The following is a 12,694-nucleotide window of genomic DNA, read 5'->3' as shown; positions in this document are numbered from 1 at the left end:
ATGTGAAGCTACCTTCTTTCTCTTGGCATGTTTTTGGCATAAGTATGTAAAACTACCCTTCTTCTCTCTTGATATGTCTTTGACATCAGTTATGATGTTATGATGAAATGTTTATGGTACCAAGTCCCTTGATGGGCCAAGTAGGATATATGTTACTATCTAAGGATCGGGTCGTACGTTCCACGACACATATGTGTATGACAACTATATGAGGGGAAGTAGAGAGTATGTAAAGCTTATCTCTTCTTTTCTCTTAGCATGTCTTAATCATAAGTGGTGGTATATGTACTGTGGGGATAATTCCATTCATAGAACTCCAAGTATGGTTCATAAATCTTATTCACTTCTTGATGTTAGAACTCCTGTGATAGTTGAGGTATTGTCTTGTAAGTCTTCTATATGACGAAACATAGTACACGTGAAGCCTATCCCTTTCTTCTCTTGAAATGGCTTAATGTAAGTGAAGCGGTATATGATATGAGTTAGAGGTAATTTCATTTATAGGTTCTGGGTGTAACTCATGGCTTGTACTCATTTCTAAATGTTAAAGGTCCTAAAACAGTTGAACTACTACCCTCGAGCCTTCTATATGTTAGGTAGTAATTGGATACACAAGCTTGTATTCCTAAGGGCTCTAGGGTGATGAATGTCTCTGATTGCATAAGCTGTGTAGCATTATCTTGATACATGTTTATGACACCTGAGGCTCCACTTAATATGATCCCTAATGACCCTCAGAGGGTACTCAAGATAATTACTACCCGGATCTTCAAGTGACGGTTCACTTGGCTATTTCATGGAGTTTCAGATAATGACTTTGCTTGCATATAGTTACTCACTGCTCTGCTCTTGCATATGTTTAATATATCTTCCACCGAGTCCCTCACAAGAGGGTCGGGTATGACCGAGTCCCATAAAAGGCTGGGTACGATATAAAATGATATAAGTATTCACCGCATAAAGGGTCGGGTATGACCGAGTCCCATAAAGGGCCGGGTATGACCAAGTCCCATAAATGGCTGGGTATGATTGAATCCTATAAAGGGCCGGATATGACTGAGTCCCATAAAGGGTCGGGTATGACCGAGTCCCATAAAGGGTCAAGTATGATATATGTATACGATGGTAAGATGATATGATTATTGACCGGGTCCCATAAAGGTTTGGGTATGATATATATACGCATATGATGATATAATGATACATTTGTAACTCCGAGTCCCATTACCGGCTGGGTACGGAATATGACACTAAGATACATAACGTCGTTTTACAAGATACAACTACAGTGATTTATTAATTGTTATACTTGTTCCCTGCATTCCTATGTCAACTATGCGCTCCTTGTGGTATTTTATGCTCTACATACTTAGTACACATATCGTACTGACCCCTTCTTTTTGGGAGGGCTATGTTTCATGCCCACATGTACAGATACACAATTTGGGGATCCGCCAGCGTAGAAGTCCCACTCAGCAGTTCAGAGGCACTTTATTGTGCTGGAGCCTAGATTTTGGTACTAACCCTTGATGTATATATTTATTTGTTCTCGAGTACGGCGGGGGCCTTGTCCCACCTTATGTTATTGTTCTTACTCTTATAGGTCTGTGGATATGTATGTGGGTTGTATATGTATGTGTGTACAGTTGTGCCTATATATCTTATGGTTTGGGTCATTCCTTTTATCGTGGTAGCCTTGTCAGCTTGGTGTGTGTTCATGATAGAACGACCCTACATATTACGATAGCCTCGTCGGCTTATATATTGTGTTGCCTTATGCTGTCTGTTGGTACGTTATAACTCAAAAGGAGGCAGGTTTACTTATAATTAGCAAGGGTACACATGAGTATCTAGTTCAGGCACTCATCACGGCCTGCGGGATTGGGTCGTGACAAGGATGTCACATATTATATTAGGGCAAGGTGGATAAAATGGAGGCTTAGTTTTGGTGTGCTATATGACAAGAAGGTGCCACCATAACTTAAGGGCAAGTTCTACAAAGTGGTGGTTAGACCGACTATGTTTATGAGGCGGAGTGTTGGCTAGTTAAGGTCTCTCACGTTCAAAAGATGAAAGTAGCCTAGATGAGAATATTGAGATGGATGTGTGGGCATACAAGGAGTGACAGGATTAGAAATGAGGCTATTCGCGACAAGGTAGGAGTGGCCTCGGTGGAAGATAAGATGTAGAAAATACGATTGAGATAGTTTGGGCATGTGAAAAAGAGATACACAGATGCCGCAATGCGGAGGTGTGAGAGGTTGGCCATGGATGGTTTTAGAAGAGGTAGGGGTAGGCCGAAAAAATATTGGGAAGAGATGATTAGACAGGACATGGTGCAGTTACAGCTTAACGAGGACATGACCTTAGATAGGAGGGTGTGGAGGACCCATATTAGGGTAGAAGGCTAGTATATAGCTTCGTTATTCTTCCATATTAGTAGGCGCATTAGCACACTATAATTTCTTGTGCTCTGACTTCTGTTATTATCTCTCTATTACTTTCTGTACTTTGATTACCCTATTTTATCTGTGTGTTGCTTTTGTGTCGCTCTCTTTATTTGCATTATTCGTTATTTGCTTTCCCTTATCGCTTTGAACTTCTTATCCTTATCTAACCTCTTTGTATGCTTCTTTTGAGCCGATGGACTCCTGAAAACAGTCGTTCTACCTTGGTAGGAGTAATGTCTACGTACACTTTACCCTTCCCAGACCCCACATTGTGGGATTTCACTAGGTTGTTATTGTTGTTGTTATGTGTGCTAGATTGTATCCTCTCTCATCCCGATTTCTCTTAAAATCTAGCACACACGCCCGTAACTTGTCCTCAAGTGTCTAGATTGTGTGTTTAGCTTGGCCATTACTTTAAGGGTGAAATATTGTACTAAGATTGACCTGCGTCCCGGGAACTTTATGGAAAAATCTCCTAAATTGTGCTATAAATTATGCCCCTCTATCTAAAATGATCGATACAAGAGTGTCATGCAATCTAACAATCTCTCTAATATACAATTCATAGCTACTATTGGAGATGTTATGATTTGCCTCTCTCATCAATCTCACTCGCTTCTCTCCCTATTTCTCTCTCTTTCTCCCCTCCCCTTTTTTCTCTTCCTCTTTCTCGCCTCTCTCATCCCCCTTTCTCTCCCTTTTTATATTTTATATTTTTACCTTTATCAGTCTTTGTATTTTATATTTTCACATCTCTCTTTTTATATTTTATATTTTCACCTCTCTTTTATATTTTATATTTTATATTTTATATTTTCACTTGTCTCTCTCTTTGTATTTTGTGGAACACCCTTCTCTGTTTGTATTTACATATTTTTTAGGTATCTGACAAATGTATGTATTGTATTCACATGTGCTAGATTGTATCCTCTCTCACCCCCTTTCTATGTATTGTATCTCCACTTTTTTCTCTATATTTTTATATTTTTAAGGTATTAGGGTATTCTTGGAGTTTAATAGAGGGATGTTTTTCACTTTTAGCACTTATGACTAAGCTAAAAGCAGATACCCATTCCGTTGTGGAAGTAGGAGGTAATATATATGGACTTTATTACAAGTTTGCCTTGCAAGCGATTGAAGTTTCTATTTGGATGATTATCGACAGGTTGACAAAATCATCCCATTTCTTTTGAATCAGGGCCACATTTTTAGCTGAAGATTATGTAGGGTTGTATATTAGAGAGATTGTTAGATTGCAAGGCACTCTTGTATCGATTATTTCAAATAGAAGGGCATAATTTATAGCATAATTTAGGAGATATTTCCATAAAGTTCTAGGGACGCAGGTTAATCCTTGTACAATATTTCACCTTTAAACTAACGGCCAAGCTAAACACACAATCTAGACACTCGAGGACATATTACAGGCGTGTGTGCTAGATTTTAAGTAAAATAAGGATGATCACTTTCCATGTATTGAGTTTGTTTATAAAAATAGTTATCACTCCAGCATTCATATGACGCCATCTGAGGCTTTATATAGGAGAAAATATAGATCCCCTCTTGGTTGGTTTGATGTTGGAGAGTTAGAGTTGTTTGGACAAGACTTAGTATAACAAGTCATGGAATATGTTAAGCTAATCAGAGAATGGTTGTTGATAGATCATATTGAAAAATCATATGCCAATGTTAGGCAATAAAACTTAGAGTTTGAGGTTGATGATTGGTTCTTCTTGAAAGTTTCACCTATGAAGGATGTATGAGATTTGGCAGAAAAGGCAAGTTAAGCCCTAGATACATTGGGCCTTACCGTATCTTGTGATGAATAGGTGGATTTGCCTATAAGCTGGAGTTACCTCCAGAGTTAGAGGAAGTACACCCAGTTTTTCATGTTTTAATGTTACGAAAGTGTATTGGAGATCAAACTCATATAGTGTTGACAACAGATATTCAGATCTCAGAAAAGCTATCTTAGGAAGAATTCTGTATTGCCATAGTAGACCGCCAACTAAGAATATTGTGAAATAAGAATATAGCTTCTGTAAAAGTATTGTGACAGAACCTTAATGTCAAGGAGATGACGTGGGAAGATAAATAGGACATGGAGTCTAGATATCCCCACTTGTTCCATTCTTTGGATGATTTTAAAAGTAGACATAGAATAGACCTGCATTGAGTATCTTAGGTATATTACTTGTGTACTATACAAGTTCTTGTGTTCTTTCCTATGATTACCGCAGATATTACCATATTAGAGGGCGAATGTCACTAAGGAGGGAAGGTAACATCCCGCCCATTCAATTGTTGAATTAACTCATCTTTTGGGATAATACTAAAAATGCTTAACACGTTAGGAAGGGTGCTAATAAGATATTTTAGTTGTATAATTATCATATGTTAAGTTTTGAAATCAAGCATGTTGCAAAATAAAAGTCGGCGAAAGTTATTGTAAATTCCATTAAGAAATTCTCTGAAAATTTTCGTTCAAATGTCTCAAAGCTTATCTCTAAATATAAAAGAATTAAAATTCTCATAACCTATTAAGTTAAAGGTCTACATTTCTAGTTTGTAACGCACATAATCATTTATTTGTACGACTTCAAAATAGTGATATATTTAAATTTTCATAAGATTGCACAAACAGGCACCTCAAGGCAAGTCCCCCCAGCCTCTAAGTTAGTGGTTCTTTATAAATATCACGACCCAACCCCGTAGGCCGTGACTGGTGCCCGAACTAGACACTCGTATATACACCTATTAACTATAATCATTTCGCAACAAAACATTATGTGGGACTTAAGGAAATAAAATGTCATCTCAAAACTGTTCCATATTTATATTAACGCGACCTATCTCCTGAGGAGTTACAACATCAAAAGATAACATAGTACGTAAGCCAACAAGGCTATCATTACATGTAGGAATGCCCAGTATATACATAAATGCAAGCTGACAAGGCTGTCACAATAAATGGAAACGTCCCAAAACATAAGTCATACTAGTACAACTGGACAACATCTATATACAACTCACACATGTGTCTACAGACCTTTAAGAGTATTAACTATAGCATATGATGGGACAGGGCCCCGCCATACCCCTGGATAAATAAATATATATATTAAAGGAATCGGTACGAAAAGTCTAGGCTCCGAGATAATGGAGTACTCCAAAACCGCTGAGTGGAAATCCCAAGCTGGCGAATTCCCGAGATGAGTATCTGTACCTACGGGCATGAAACACAGCCCTCTGAAGAAAGGGGGTTAGTACGACATATGTAATGAGTATATATAAGCATAAAATACAATAGAAAAGATCATAACTAAAGTAGAGATCTCAAGAGACAAGTATGATACTCAAGAAATCACTATACCTGTGCCTTATGAAACAAAATCATGCATGATTATATCATATATCATGTCCAGCCCATTATGGACTCGTGAATCTGTCATATATACGTATATCATACTCGGCCCATCATGGGACTCAGCGCCATCATCACTTCATCATGTCATCATACCATATCATATCATATATATATATATATATATATATCATACCCGATCCTTTAGTAAGGAACTCAGTGAATAATGCAGTGAAGCTGTGCATGAATACATATCCGGTCTGAGACTCGATGAAAGATGTAATAATAGTATGCACAAGTAAAGTAGTGAGTAACCACATGCACTTAAATCATCATCTGAGACTCGATGAACAAGTAGACTAGCTAACATTCAAGTGTCAAGTGATAGTCATGTTAAGTACTCTTTAAATATCATTATGAACTATATAAAAAAAAGAGCCTCAGAAATCATAGACATGTATCGATATAATGTGAAATAACTTATGAAGTCAGAGACATTAGTCATTATAGAGCCTCTTTTTTAAAAACAATTAGAGCTTTTTCGTATCAATCACTATCCAATCACATAGAAGACTTGAGGGCGGTAGCTCAATTATTTCAAGAGTTCCAATATTAAGAAGTGAATAAAAATCATGAAGTATACCGAAATATGAATTATACCAAATTAGGATGGCTGGAATCATACACATGTATCAAGACATAATGATATAAGTTCTGAGAATTAAGAACATTAACCATCCTAGTGTATCTAAGAATAAGAGCTTCTTTGGAATTTATTCATTCATCGTCTGTTTATTTCATATGGATAATGCCAAAAGAAAGAAAGGTTAGCTTTACATACATTTAGCGTTTATCCACACACAACATGTATATGCTGCCCCATAGTGTCTCAACATATATTAAGACATTAAGCGCTACGGTTAAGCTATGGAAAGGCATAAAATGTACTTTATTATTGATAGGTTATTTCTAGAAAATTGGACAACACCTCCCCTATATCGCTCACTTTTGTTACCTACAAACCAGTCATACAATCACCAAGCAACATCAATAATCATATATTTAAATGCCATGTTAAGACAAGCCAAGACAAGACTCAAGAATATCTCTGAATAGCCCATATAATATTTGACTTTTATTAATTATCAACATGACGACTACGATGCTATCGGATTATTCCTAATAGGTTGCATCCACCACACCTTATCAAAATGATTTATAACAGCCCAACAATTAACCATACAATGCATAATCATAACTACACTTAATCCTTCATTTCAACACAAGCAGCCACACATTACAACCTGTTCGTAAAATAATTACAACTCCAACTTGACATACCAAATTCTTTCATTTTTATTATACAATCAGCCACAATAACAACATAACATTAATTGAAATTAATCCACTATTTTTAGCTTAAAACAGCTCCAATACGGTCCAAATATAGATTTAACATTAGCATATACAATCCCTTCATTTTTAACACATAATCTATAACAATAATAGAAACCACGACAATCAACCCAATTTGATTCAAGCAACTCCAATTCTATCCATTTCAATACCAACACTAATCATGAAGTTTTCTTACTTCCAATTCCATTCCATTTAATACAAGTTAATCTCTTTATTATAATATTATTTCTAGATTAAGGCAGTCCACATTCATAACATCCGACAATAATCCAAATCCATATACAACTACTACATCTTCAAGTTATCTTTAATGATCCATAGTTTTAATGGTTTCATTAAAACATTCCTACAATAACCCAACCAACACACAACATATCAAAATAACCCATAATTAACAACATAAGAATGCTCAAAACCTTGTGAATACTTATGGATGCACCAAGGAAACCCATATGATTTTTACACCCTATTTCATACTAACTTTTCATCAAATTTTCGTGAGACATAGCACTAGCCACAAGACCATTATATCACCTATTCATATGCAAGTAAATTATATTATTATCACTAAAAATCCTTACAACAGCCCACACAAATTTTAGCTTCAACTTTAACTACTAAATACCTTCATTCTCATCATAAAATCCATAACAATAACAATCAAAATACTAAGCACAATTAATTTACCATCATCTACACCAAACAACCCCCAACGTTTTACCAACATTTCAACATCAACACACATGATTTCATACATCTAATTCACGTTTATACACTCACAAAATGTCCAAACCCTATCTAAAACGTATAGAAAATGATCAACTCTTATCTTGATGCTTAGCTCCGTAGTTTGCTAAAATTTGAGGATTAAAGGATGAATATTTTTGGTTGCTCCAATGGATGCTTCACGTCACGGTAGACCTTCTAATTTGTTGGAATACTTGAAGATAGCTAACCTTTAATTACCAAACTTGGAGCTGCTTCCATGGCCATGACCATGAGCTTTCAAGAGCTTCCATGGCATGTTTGTGGTTTCTCCTTCTCTCTCATTACTTTTCTTTATATCCATTTGATGAAGGTGAGAGTCTCTTTCTTCTTGGAGAGCTTTCTAGAGTTGGAGAGAACAATGCTTTAGATTTTTTTGGGTCCATAAGTGGACAAGTGCTGCAAATTTTTAATCCACAAGGAGACTAAGTGGCTGCCCAATAAGCCTACTTGTCCCCTACTAACACATGGGCCAATCGAAATTGGCCATGTAGTAGTGGGGACCACTTTTCAGCCCACTAATTACTTAATTCATCTTAATTAATCTTAAATTCCTACTTAATAGTCCAACCATGATTAATTAATCCCTGATCTCAGCTAATATTTCTACATTGATTGAAATTTACAAACAAGTCGAGCCGTTTTAAAATTCAAAATTAAATATCCTTGGATTTATGTCCATTAGCTCGCGAATAGTCCGATGGAAAAAAATATGAAATATAACACCGACTCTAATTTAAGTTGAATTACTTGCGTATATTTTAATGTATAAACATATGGGGTATAACAATAAAATACCACCTTCTTCTTCTTTTCCCTTAGAAAACAACTAAAAACCCATAAAATCATAACCAAAGCTTGCAAATCCTCCATGGGCGTTAAGTTATCAACTCAAAAGTTTAACAAAAGTTTTTCTACATCGCGAGCTCATCATTGTTATAGTTTTCTCATCGATTTATGCTTCATTTTTTGTTTTTATAAAGAGGCAGATTTTTCAGCTTCTTTCAAATATTTTTTGTTGAGGTAATCTTCCTCATACAACCCTTCTTTGTGATTTAATGTCTTAGTATCATTTTTATAGATTTTTGAGTCATGGAGTGGTGTCTTGGATACCGTGGCTCTTGGAAGTCTTTTGTTTTATAGTAATTGGTTATTATTGTTATGTACTAATGGTGTTACGGGGCTAGAGGGACTAAGGGTGTTGGTGTGATTCTGATTGGAGTTGCATACGATGGTTATTAGATTGAATAGCATAAAGTACGCCTTGTTATATTTCCTCGATAGCTCATCGCTCCTTTGATATGTTGTTAGAATATCTTAATTGGATTTAGATATTTTTTATTGTTGTTATTGGCCTCATTTTATGCTTTAGATTTGGCTGGTCACAAGTATGACATTAACACCTTATCAATTAGTTATGGCTCATTCTTGCACCCTTGTTGATTCTAGAATTTATTGCATTATCTTTGGTTGCTTAAGTTTCATAACGGTACCTTTGAGGCTTCGGTTGAAGATATTTTAAGGCTTCATTTTTTCTTTCTAGCATGATTTTAAGGCCAAAGCTTTTTATAGCATATATAACATCTTTATTCAACTTGTGGCTTGATATTTTTGAGTTTGTTACCACAACATGATATAATGTTAATCAAAATTACTCTATTACTTGATTAGCGGCCTAGAAAATCTTGTTGTGATTATGTTTAGGTCGGTGGTGATGTTTTTGTCGTCTGGCTGCCACCTATGAGTTGTTTTGGCCTTAATAGGCATTAACACTATAGGATTCTTGAGCCTATAGGCTGATTGATATATCATGCCTATGAGCTTAATAGACTATGCCTACGGGCTAGGTAGATCATACCTACGGGTCGGCCAGACCATTACTATGGGACAAGAAAGATGTACCATTGGGAAAACACTTATATTGTACCATGGAGCCTAAGATTTGGGTTGATTCACAACACATGTACATTCAGACAGTTCAGATAAGATTATCACTAGGATCCAGGTAACAGGGCCAATATGGATATTTAGCGATTGTTTGTGCTTGTTAGGACTTATCATGATTGTGTGATATTTGTACCTACCAGGCTTATAAAGGCCATGTTATTGCTTGTTACGTGTTTATATTATCTTATTATAGGGATATAAGGTATTATACTTCTGTTTCACCTCTTTTCTTTTTGTTCAGTCCTTATACTTCTGTTTCAACTTTCAGTTTGTCTAACATGCTTGGTACATTATTTTATACTAATGCCCTTTGCCTGGGGTGGTGCATTCATACATGTAGGTCCAAAATAATGATCTGGTAAACTTGCTGAGTAGCATATCCGCCTATCCAATTGATTGGTAGACTGCTTTCTTCTTGTAGTTGCCAAAGTCCCACAAGTTTGCCTATTTTTTTATTTATAGATATTGGGTAGGTTGGGGTCTTATCCTAACCAAGTATTGTAATCATATAGGCTTGCAGACTAGTGTGTTGGATTTTATAGCCACATTACTAGCCATATTAGCCTTGTTTGTTGGTTAGCTAAAGTTTGATAGTTGTTTGATGTATTGTTTAGATATATACCTATTTTCAACTTCTGTATAGAGATCATGGCGGCTTTGATGACCCTTATAACATTCATGCTTTCCTAAATATCATGGTGGCTTCGATGACCCAAACATGACTTATATGCTAGCTGGTTATTGCTTTATATAAATTGTTGGAATTAGTTATTTTCTTTTTAGAGCTATTGATAGGGGCATTGCTGGATGATGGCTTATTTTAAAGCAAAGATATACTTGTTTGGTGTCTTGACTGTGTGCGGCTGCTATGCACTTCTAGCAAATGGTTTAGCAAGGTCGACTTAGGCCTAAGTTTTGACATTAGGTGCCCATTATGCACCTCAAGTTTAGAGCATGACAATTTTTTGTTTAAACCCATTTTCGTCTATATTGTGATACCTGCTTATAAATTTTTCCTAGTTAGCCTTTTTTGAGCCTATAAGCCTATTTCTTTCACAATCATATTAAATAGCCTAATTCTCTTTTATTGATCAACCTCAGATTTTGATCCAAAAGTCTTTAATACACTTTGAACTGAAAGACTTAGAGATGGAAAGGGAGATGAGAAAGAAAGAGGTAAAAAAACACCTAGAGAAGTAAGTCTATGTGGTAGAGAAAAAATAGAAAATAGTGCCCAAGTTATAAAAAAATATAAGCTAGGCATAAACAAAGGATGAGAGCAGAAAGAGAAATTTTCTACATGACTTGAGTCTTGACCATAGAAAGTTGAGAAGTGTGAAAAAAAGAGAGAACAAATATAAAAAGTAAAAAGCATCCTTGTAACTACTAAGCAGTAAAGAAAAGGGATTTCAAGGGAAGTAAAAAATAAGAAAGCAACATGGAAAGTTGAAAGTAGGTTAAAGTGAGAAAGAACTCTATTGTTCGTGTCTTAAAGTGCATAGGGAAGAGTAGTCAATATTGCAACCAAATAATCCTTACCCGTTCCTTAGCTAACATTACAACCAGGAAAAGTCCTTGTGATCTTATAGTTCTACACTTGGATTGACTTAGTAATATATTATTAGCAAGCGTATGGTTTGTTTTGATGTGTCTTAGATTTTTTTCTAATAGTGAGAGACTTGTTATGCTCATGCCTTGTTGATATGATGTTGATAATGAGTGAAAAAGGGGTAATTCTTTGATTGCGAGGGCACATAATAGTTAGAAGTAGTAACTTGATGATTGCGAGGACACTTAAAGTTGTGCTTGAATGAGTAAATTCCATATCATCATTAAACTATCTATGCAAATCAGAGTTTGTGAGTAACCTTGTTTATCTAAGACTGATGTTATATGGGTATATATATATGATAAAGTAGGTTGTTCGAGGATGAAAAAAAGCTCTAAGTGTGGGATGATGATCTGGGATGTATTTACTTATTCAAACATCATATTTTACCCATATTTAGCCTAATTCTGAGTATAATCTTGTGAATATCCTTGTGTTTATTGATGATATGTTGTGATGAGATAATGGACATGATTAGGTTGATTCCAGGCTAAAAAAAATAAGAAAAGACCCATGTGATGGACTGGAATACAAAGTGAAGTAATCTAGGCTAAAATGAAGGAAAAATAACTTTCGGAAGGACCTGAGATGAGACTCACACCACACTTATCTAAAAACAAAACTTTAGACACTCAACAAAAAAGGATAAGTGCGAGATGAGCCCCACACTGTGAGGCATTCTTCGTTATGCCCCTCGCCCCACGGCTCCTTTGTTTGTCAGATTGGGTTTAGCCCAGTCAATATAGATTCAACCAACATTAAGATTTTCAACCCTATTATTATATATATATATGTCTTTTTGATGATGTTTTTAAGGTGAATTTTTTTTAGAATAACTATTTAAGAATTATAATGAGAGATTACAAATTATTGTTCTTAGTTTTTAGGGTTTACTTTTGTCACGCTCCTAGCTAGAAAGGGTGGACATTGAGGATTTATACGAGCAACTGCTAAAATATATACTAAACTCTTGTTAAATCTTAGACTGATAAGAAGTGGAACATATACTAAGACAAGTTTACATATACTACAACATAGATAACAAAAGTGCCCACTGGTCTACTTTACAACTTCAGCAAAACTAAGTCTAAGAAGCCTCTAAAGAGTCTTGCATCTGAGAATCTGATAACTTATCAGGAC

Source organism: Solanum dulcamara, chromosome 12 (assembly GCF_947179165.1).
Source record: "Solanum dulcamara chromosome 12, daSolDulc1.2, whole genome shotgun sequence".
Taxonomy (NCBI): domain Eukaryota; kingdom Viridiplantae; phylum Streptophyta; class Magnoliopsida; order Solanales; family Solanaceae; genus Solanum; species Solanum dulcamara.
This window is presented reverse-complemented; position numbering follows the sequence as displayed.